This window comes from Carcharodon carcharias, chromosome 33 (assembly GCF_017639515.1).
Source record: "Carcharodon carcharias isolate sCarCar2 chromosome 33, sCarCar2.pri, whole genome shotgun sequence".
Lineage (NCBI taxonomy): Eukaryota > Metazoa > Chordata > Chondrichthyes > Lamniformes > Lamnidae > Carcharodon > Carcharodon carcharias.
This window is the reverse complement of record NC_054499.1, coordinates 13,714,526-13,724,979: the sequence shown is the minus strand read 5'-3', so window position 1 is coordinate 13,724,979 and position 10,454 is coordinate 13,714,526.

Sequence of the window (10,454 nt, the reverse complement as noted above, 5' to 3'; positions counted from 1 at the left end):
GAGGGAGAGAGAGAGAAAAAGGGAGATGGGAGAGGGAGGAAGTGGGAGAAATAGGGAGATGGGAAAGAGAGAAACAGGGAAATGGGAGAGAGAGAGACAAACAGAGAGATGAGAGAGAGAGACAGAGAAATAGGCAGATGGGAGAGAGAAAGTGAGACAACTAGGGAGATGGGAAAGAGTTAAACATGGAGATGGGAGAGAGAGAAACAGGGGGATGAGAAAGGGAGAGTGAGACAGAGAAACAGTGAGATGGGAGAAAGAGAGAGAAACAGGGAGTTGGGAGAGAGAGAGACAGAGACACAGGGAAATGGGAGAGAGAGAGAGACAGAGAAACAGGGAGGTGGGACAGAGAGCTGGGAAAGAGAGCGCGAATTGGGAGATGAGAGAGAGGGTGAGGGAAACAAGAATTTGGGAGAGAGACAGAAATAGAGAATTGGGAGAAAGAGAGAGATACTGAGAGATGGGAGAGAGATTGAGAGAAACAGAAAGGAGAGAGAGACAGAGGAACAGGGAGATGGGAGAGAGAGTGAGAGACATAGGGAATTGGGAGAGAGAGAGAGAGGAACAGGGAGATGGGAGAGACAGACAGAGAAACAGGGAGATGGGGGAGATAGAAACAGGGAGATGGGAGAGAGAGAGAGAAACAGAGAGATGGGAGAGAGCCAGAAACAGGACGATGGGAGAGAGAGAGACAAATCGGGAGGCGGGAGGGAGAGGCTGAGAGAAATTGGAAAATGGGAGAGAGAGAAACAGGGAGATTGGGGAGAGAGAGAAATCCAGGGAGATGGGGGGGGAGAGAGAGAGAGAGGAGAAAAGTCCAGCGGCCAGGGGTGGGTGTTAGTGGAGGCGAGGGACAGGTGGTGGGAGTGTTGGTGGGGGTGGAATTTCTCCCTCAGTCTTCTGGCTGATATTTATCCCACAATGAACATCAACAGCTGATTTTGTCATTATCACATTGCTGTTTGTGGGATCTTGCTGTGCACAAATTGGCTGTTGCATTTCTGACAAGACTTCAAATGGGCTGAGTAGCACTTTGGTATGTGGTGAGGTCATGAATGGCGCTATGTAAATGCAGGTCACTGTTTATTGTAATCAAAATGGCTAAAATGAGGGAGGGGAGGGAGGGTAGTGCAGGGAGGGGGAGGAGTGGTAGGGAAACAGGTAGGAGGAGTAGGTGAAGAGGTAAGGGAGTAGGGGAGGAGATGAGAGGGGAAGAGATGAGCGAGGAGGAGATGAGGGAGAAGAGGAGGGGTTGAAGATAAGGGAGGAGAGGAGGGGTAGGAGATGAAGGAGGGGAAGGGGCGAATGAGATGGGGGCGGAGGACGGGGAGAAGGAGAGTTGGGGGAGAAGGGATAAAGCGTGGTGGAGTGGGACGGGGGAGAAGTAGGAAGGGAGAGGTTGGAGTGAAGGGGGAGGAGAAGGGAGGAGCGGGAGGATGGGAGAGTGGGAGAATGGAGGAGCAGAGGAGAGAGGTGGGGAAAACAGGGGTAGAGGGGGTGGGGGAGGGGGAGGATGGAGGGTAGGGGAGGGGAAGGTGGAGGGTAAGTGATGGGGAGGGTGGAAGGCAGGGGGATGGGGACGGTGAAGGGTATTCATTAGAATGCGAGGGGGAGGTTGAGAGGGAGGGGGTAGAGCTGAGGGGGAGTTTATTGACTGGGAAGAGGAGGGGGTAGGGGAAGGTGAGGGAAAGGGGAGGGGGAAGGGAGAGGTGGGAATGGGAAGGGGGAGGCGGTGGGAATGGGTAGAGAAGGGAAGAGGGAAGGTGAAGGTGGAAGCGGAAGTTGGATGGGGAAGGGGAGTGGGAAGGGGTGGAGGGAGGGGAAGGGGGAGGGAAAATGGGAGGGGAAGGGGAAGGAAGAAGGGGAAGGGGAGGGGAGATTTGGGAGGCGGGAATGGGGAGGGGGAGGAGAGAGAAGGGGAGGTGGAGGAGGTGGGGAGGGGAGGGGATGGGCAGGGGAGGGGGTGAGGTGAAGGGAAGGGGGAGGTGGAAGGGGAGGTGGGAGTGGAGGGGGAAGGGGGAAATGGGAGGTGGAAGGGGAGGGAGAAGGTGGAGGGGAGGGGAGATTTGGGAGGTGAGAAGGAGGAGGGGTGAGGAGGAGCAGAGGGGAGAGAAAGGGGAGCGAAGGGGGAGGGGGAAGGAGGGGGGAATGGGGAAAGGGGAGGGGGGATTGGGAGGAGGAGTGGGAGGTGAAGGAGAGGGGAAGGGGAGTGTGAGGGGAGGGTAGGGGAGAGGAGGGGAGGGGAGGGGGGAGTGGTGGGGAACGGGAGGGGTAAGGTGCAGGAGAGCAGGAAGAGGGAGGGGGAAGGGGAAAGGGGGAGGGTGGAAGGTGGAGGGGGAAGGGGGAAGGGGTGAGGGAAGAGGAGAAGGAAGGGTGGAGGAAGGAGAGAGGGAGGGAGGAGTCGGAAGGTGGAGGGGGAAAGGGTGAGGGAAGGGGGGAGGGGTGGAGGAACAGGAGGGGGAGGGGGAGTAGGGAAGGGGGGAAATTGGGACGGGGAATGGGGAGGAGCAGGGGGGTAGAGAAGGGAGAGAAGGGGGCGGAGGAGGGGACGGGGAGGAGAATGGGAGGGGGACGAGTTGGGGGGAGGGGGACAAGTTGGGGGACAAGTTGGGGGAGGGGGTGTGTTGGGGGGAGGAGGCGAATTCGGGGGAGGGGATGAGTTGTGGGGAGGGGGATGGGTTGGGGGCAGGTGGCAGGTTGGGGGGAGGGGGACTGGTTGGGGGAGGGGGACAAGTTAGGGGAGGGGGCCAGTTGGGGGGCGGATGGTAGGCTGGGGGGAAGTGGATGAGTTGGGGGGAGGGGGATGGGTTGGGGGGCAGGGGGTGAGTTGGGGGGAGGGGGACGGGTTGCGGGGAGGTGGATGAGTTGTGGGGAGGTGGACGGGTTGGGGGGAGGTGGATGAGTTGGGGGGAGGTAGACAGGTTGGGGGGAGGGGGACGGGTTGGGGGGAGGGGGACGGGTTGGAGGGAGGGGGACGGGTTGGGGGGAGGTGGACGGGTTGGGGGGAGGTGGACGGGTTGGGGGGAGGTGGATGAGTTGGGGGGAGGTAGACAGGTTGGAGGGAGGGGGACGGGTTGGGGGGAGGTGGACGGGTTGGGGGGAGGTGGACGGGTTGGGGGGAGGTTGACGGGTTGGGGGGAGGGGGACAGGTTGGGGGGAGGTGGACGGGTTGGGGGGAGGTGGACGGGGACGGGTTGGCCGGGAGGGGGACGGGTTGGGGGGAGGTGGACGGGTTGGGGGGAGGTAGACGGGTTGGGGGGAGGTGGACGGGTTGGGGGGAGGTGGACGGGTTGGGGGGAGGTGGACGGGTTGGGGGGAGGTGGACGGGTTGGGGGGAGGGGGACGGGTTGGGGGGAGGTGGACGGGTTGGGGGGAGGTAGACGGGTTGGGGGGAGGTGGACGGGTTGGGGGGAGGGGGGTGGGTTGGGGGGAGGTAGACAGGTTGGGGGGGAGGGGAACGGGTTGGGGGGAGGTAGACGGGTTGGGGGGAGGTGGACGGGTTGGGGGGAGGTGGACGGGTTGGGGGGAGGGGGACGGGTTGGGGGGAGGTGGACGGGTTGGGGGGAGGTGGACGGGTTGGGGGGAGGTAGACGGGTTGGGGGGAGGGAGACGGGTTGGGGGGAGGTGGACGGGTTGAGGGGAGGGGGGTGGGTTGGGGGGAGGTAGACAGGTTGGGGGTGAGGGGGACGGGTTGGGGGGAGGTGGACGAGTTGGGGGGAAGTGGACGGGTTGCGGGGAGGTAGACGGGTTTGGGGGAGGTGGAAGGGTTGGGGGGAGGTGGACAGGTTGAGGGAAGGGGGGTGGGTTGAGGGGAGGGGGGTGGGTTGGGGGGTGGTAGACAGGTTGGGTGGAGGTGGACGGGGACGGGTTGGGGGGGAGGGGGACGGGTTGGGGGGAGGTGGAAGGGTTGGGGGGAGGTGGAAGGGTTGGGGGGAGGGGGATGGGTTGGGGGGAGGTAGACGTGTTGGGGGGAGGTGGAAGGGTTGGGGGGAGGTGGACGGGGACGGGTTGGCCGGGAGGGGGACGGGTTGGGGGGAGGTGGACGGGTTGGGGGGAGGGGGACGGGTTGGGGGGAGGTGGACGGGTTGGGGGGAGGTGGACGAGTTGGGGGGAGGGGGACGGGTTGGGGGGAGGTGGACGGGTTGGGGGGAGGTGGACGGGTTGGGGGGAGGTAGACGGGTTGGGGGGAGGGAGACGGGTTGGGGGGAGGTGGACGGGTTGAGGGGAGGGGGGTGGGTTGGGGGGAGGTAGACAGGTTGGGGGGGAGGGGGACGGGTTGGGGGGAGGTGGACGAGTTGGGGGGAAGTGGACGGGTTGGGGGGAGGTAGACGGGTTTGGGGGAGGTGGAAGGGTTGGGGGGAGGTGGACAGGTTGAGGGAAGGGGGGTGGGTTGAGGGGAGGGGGGTGGGTTGGGGGGTGGTAGACAGGTTGGGTGGAGGTGGACGGGGACGGGTTGGGGGGGAGGGGGACGGGTTGGGGGGAGGTGGAAGGGTTGAGGGGAGGTAGACGGGTTGGGGGGAGGTGGAAGGGTTGGGGGGAGGTGGAAGGGTTGGGGGGAGGGGGATGGGTTGGGGGGAGGTAGACGTGTTGGGGGGAGGTGGAAGGGTTGGGGGGAGGAGGGTGGGTGGTCCTAAAGGGACCGGCGCCCTGGAACAAAAAGTCCGAGTTTAACGATCTTTGTCATTGGAACCTCCCAAAATATACCCATGACACCAAAATGTCTGATTTTAAATCGAGAATTCAATTCCCCAATTGCCTCCCCACTCCCCACATCTCAGACTGCAGGAGAGAGGGAGGGGTTAATTAGTTATTGAATAAATGTTCGAATTTCTATTTCCTCTCAGTTTAGCGCTAGACCTTCTGAGGATGAGAGGATTAAGCAGAAAGGTTAATGGTTTGTAATTTATCATTATAATTCTGGGTTGCTCATGGAGTCACTTGTATTTTGAGAGTTTTTCTGTCCTTGATTCCTGTCACCTGGCCTATGACATTTTCCATCTCCAATAACAACCAGCGTCGTGTGATCCCTGAGGGAGATCAGCCAATTAGTGCAAAACTGGAGGCCCTTTCGTACTGTGGATCTGGGTTCACCTGGGAACTGTCGGAGATACACAGCCATAACGTCACTGCACTGGGAATCTGGCAGATGGAGCAAGGGGATCACGTGCCACTGGATTCAGACACTCGGTCCAGGGGTGAACCCATGGCCCTCGCTCTCTCTCTCTCTCACATTCAGGCACTCCCTCTCTCTCACTCAGGCACTCACTCACTCTCACTCTCAGGCAATCCTCTCTCTCACTCAGGCACTCACTCACTCTCACTCTCAGGCACTCACTCACTCTCACTCTCAGGCACTCCCTCTCTCTCACTCTCAGGCACTCCCTCTCTCTCACTCTCAGGCACTCCCTCTCTCTCACTCTCAGGCACTCACTCACTCTCACTCTCAGGCACTCACTCACTCTCACTCTCAGGCACTCACTCACTCTCACTCTCAGGCACTCACTCTCACTCTCAGGCACTCACTCACTCTCACTCTCAGGCACTCACTCACTCTCACTCTCAGGCACTCACTCACTCTTACTCTCAGGCACTCACTCTCTCACTCTCAGGCACTCTCTCTCTCTCACTCTCAGACACTCACTCACTCTCACTCTCAGGCACTCACTCTCACTCTCAGGCACTCACTCTCACTCTCAAGCACTCACTTTCTCACTCTCAGGCACTCACTCACTCTCACTCTCAGGCACTCACTCACTCTCACTCTCAGGGACTCACTCACTCTCTCTCAGGCACTCACTCTCCCTCACTCTCAGGCACTCACTCTCGCTCTCAGACACTCACTCTCACTCTCAGGCACTCCCTCTCTCACTCTCAGGCACTCACTCTCTCTCACTCTCAGGCACTCACTCTCACTCTCAGGCACTCACTCTCTCTCACTCTCAGGCACTCACTCACTCTCACTCTCAGGCACTCCCTCACTCTCACTCTCAGGCACTCACTCACTCTCACTCTCAGGCACTCACTCTCTCTCACTCTCAGGCACTCACTCTCTCTCATTCTCAGGCACTCACTCTCACTCTCAGGCACTCCTCTCTTACTCTCAGGCACTCACTCTCACTCTCAGGCACTCACTCTCTCTCATGCTCAGGCACTCACTCTCACTCTCAGGCATTCCCTCTCTCTCACTCTCAGGCATTCCCTCTCTCTCACTCTCAGGCACTCACTCACTCTCAATCACAGGCACTCACTCTCTCACTCTCAGGCACTCCCTCTCTCTCACTCTCAGGCACTTACTCTCACTCTCAGGCACTCCCTCTCTCACTCTCAGGCACTCACTCACTCTCACTCTCAGGCACTCCCTCTCTCACTCTCAGGCACTCACTCACTCTCACTCTCAGGCACTCACTCACTCACTCTCAGGCACTCACTCTCACTCTCAGGCACACCCTCACTCTCACTCTCAGGCACTCCCTTTCTCACTCTCAGGCACTCCCTCACTCTCACTCTCAGGCACTCCCTCTCTCTCACTCTCAGGCACTCACTCTCACTCTCAGGCACTCACTCACTCTCACTCTCAGGCACTCCCTCTCTCACTCTCAGGCACTCCCTCACTCTCACTCTCAGGCACTCACTCACTCTCACTCTCAGGCACTCACTCTCACTCTCAGGCACTCACTCACTCTCAGGCACTCACTCTCTCACTCTCAGGCACTCACTCACTCTCACTCTCAGGCACTCACTCACTCTCACTCTCAGGGACTCACTCACTCTCTCTCAGGCACTCACTCTCTCTCACTCTCAGGCACTCACTCTCACTCTCAGGCACTCACTCTCACTCTCAGGCACTCCCTCTCTCACTCTCAGGCACTCCCTCACTCTCACTCTCAGGCACTCACTCACTCTCACTCTCAGGCACTCACTCACTCTCACTCTCAGGCACTCCCTCACTCTCACTCTCAGGCACTCACTCACTCTCACTCTCAGTCACTCCCTCACTCTCACTCTCAGGCACTCACTCACTCTCACTCTCAGGCACTCACTCTCTCTCACTCTCAGGCACTCACTCACTCTCACTCTCAGGCACTCCCTTTCTCACTCTCAGGCACTCCCTCACTCTCACTCTCAGGCACTCCCTCTCTCTCACTCTCAGGCACTCACTCTCACTCTCAGGCACTCACTCACTCTCACTCTCAGGCACTCCCTCTCTCACTCTCAGGCACTCCCTCACTCTCACTCTCAGGCACTCACTCACTCTCACTCTCAGGCACTCACTCTCACTCTCAGGCACTCACTCTCACTCTCAGGCACTCACTCTCTCACTCTCAGGCACTCACTCACTCTCACTCTCAGGCACTCACTCACTCTCACTCTCAGGGACTCACTCACTCTCTCTCAGGCACTCACTCTCTCTCACTCTCAGGCACTCACTCTCACTCTCAGGCACTCACTCTCACTCTCAGGCACTCCCTCTCTCACTCTCAGGCACTCCCTCACTCTCACTCTCAGGCACTCACTCACTCTCACTCTCAGGCACTCACTCACTCTCACTCTCAGGCACTCCCTCACTCTCACTCTCAGGCACTCACTCACTCTCACTCTCAGTCACTCCCTCACTCTCACTCTCAGGCACTCACTCACTCTCACTCTCAGGCACTCACTCTCTCTCACTCTCAGGCACTCACTCACTCTCACTCTCAGGCACTCCTTCTCTCTCACTCTCAGGCACTCACTCTCACTCTCAGGCACTCACTCTCACTCTCAGGCATTCCCTCTCTCTCACTCTCAGGCACTCCCTCTCTCTCACTCTCAGGCACTCACTCACTCTCAATCTCAGGCATTCACTCTCTCTCACTCTCAGGCACTCACTCTCTCTCACTCTCAGGCACTCACTCTCACTCTCAGGCACTCCCTCTCTCACTCTCAGGCACTCACTCACTCTCACTCTCAGGCACTCCCTCTCTCACTCTCAGGCACTCACTCTCACTCTCAGGCACTCCCTCACTCTCACTCTCAGGCACTCACTCACTCTTACTCTCAGGCACTCACTCTCTCACTCTCAGGCAATCCCTCTCTCTCACTCTCAGGCACTCACTCACTCTCACTCTCAGGCACTCACTCTCACTCTCAGGCACTCACTCTCACTCTCAGGCACTCACTCTCTCACTCTCAGGCACTCACTCACTCTCACTCTCAGGCACTCACTCACTCTCACTCTCAGGGACTCACTCACTCTCTCTCAGGCACTCACTCTCTCTCACTCTCAGGCACTCACTCTCACTCTCAGGCACTCACTCTCACTCTCAGGCACTCCCTCACTCTCACTCTCAGGCACTCACTCACTCTCACTCTCAGGCACTCACTCACTCTCACTCTCAGGCACTCCCTCACTCTCACTCTCAGGCACTCACTCACTCTCACTCTCAGTCACTCCCTCACTCTCACTCTCAGGCACTCACTCACTCTCACTCTCAGGCACTCACTCTCTCTCACTCTCAGGCACTCACTCACTCTCACTCTCAGGCACTCCTCTCTCACTCTCAGGCACTCACTCTCAGGCACTCACTCTCACTCTCAGGCATTCCCTCTCTCTCACTCTCAGGCACTCCCTCTCTCTCACTCTCAGGCACTCACTCACTCTCAATCTCAGGCATTCACTCTCTCTCACTCTCAGGCACTCACTCTCTCTCACTCTCAGGCACTCACTCTCACTCTCAGGCACTCCCTCTCTCACTCTCAGGCACTCACTCTCACTCTCACTCTCAGGCACTCACTCTCTCATTCTCAGGCACTCCCTCTCTCATTCTCAGGCACTCACTCTCACTCTCAGGCACTCACTCTCTCTCACTCTCAGGCACTCCCTCACTCTCACTCTCAGGCACTCACTCACTCTCACTCTCAGGCACTCAATCTCTCTCACTCTCAGGCACTCACTCACTCTCACTCTCAGGCACTCCCTCACTCTCACTCTCAGGCACTCCCTCTCTCACTCTCAGGCACTCCCTCACTCTCACTCTCAGGCACTCACTCACTCTCACTCTCAGGCACTCAATCTCTCTCACTCTCAGGCACTCACTCACTCTCACTCTCAGGCACTCCCTCACTCTCACTCTCAGGCACTCCCTCTCTCACTCTCAGGCACTCACTCTCTCTCACTCTCAGGCACTCACTCACTCTCACTCTCAGGCACTCACTCTCTCACTCTCAGGCACTCCCTCTCTCACTCTCAGGCACTCACTCTCTCTCACTCTCAGGCACAACCTCACTCTCACTCTCAGGCACACCCTCACTCTCACTCTCAGGCACTCACTCACTCTCACTCTCAGGCACTCTCTCACTCTCAGGCACTCACTCACTCTCACTCTCAGGCACTCACTTACTCTCACTCTCAGGCACTCACTCTCTCTCACTCTCAGGCACACCCTCACTCTCACTCTCAGGCACACCCTCACTCTCACTCTCAGGCACTCACTCACACTCTCGGGAACTCACTCACTCTCACTGCTCAGGCACTCACTCATTCACACACTCTTGGGCACTCACTCATTCTCACTCTCAGGCACTCACTCACTCACTCCTGGGCACCTTGGTGTTAATTGCAGCAGGAGGTCTTTGTACATTGAAGGTGCTATATAAATACAAGCTGTCATTGTTAGTGTGGATACCACCAATTGAAGGAAAAGACTTACAGCTGGAAGTTGGAAGCCAGTTGAATTGTGAAAAGTGACTAACCTCCCAACTCCCCAAAGCCAGTGCACCATCTACAAGGCACAAGTCAGGAATGTGATGGAATACTCCCCACTTGCCTGGATTATTGCCATAGAGGGAGTGCAACCAAGGTTCACCAGGCTTGTTCCCGGAATGGAGGGAATGTTCTATTCTACAAACAAGTCAGGAGTGTGATGGGAATACTCTCCACTTGCCTGGATGAGTGCAGCTCCCACAACACTCAAGTAGCTTGACACCGTCCAGGACAAAGCAGCCCCGCTTGATTGGCACCCCATCCACAAACATTCACTCCCTCCACCACCGACGCACAGTAGCAGCAGTGTGTGTACCATCTCCAAGACGCACTGCAGCAACTCACCAAGGCTCCTTCGACAGCACTTTCTAAACCTGTGACCTCTACTACTTAGAAGGACAAGGGCAGCAGACACATGGGGAACACCATCACCTGGAGGTTCCCCTCCAAGTCACTCACAGTCCTGACTCGGAAATATATCGGCCGTTCCTTCACTGTCGCTGGGTCAAAATCCTGGAACTCCCTCCCTAACAGCACGGTGGGTGTACCTATACCACAGGGACTGCAGCGGTTCAAGAAGGCAGCTCACCACCACCTCCTCAAGGGGCAATTAGGAATGGGCAATAAATACTGGCCCAGCCAGTATTTACAGGACGTGAAGGGGGAAAAAAAGTCACTGTGCAATTGAGGATGCCATTGGGGAGCGCTCAGGAGC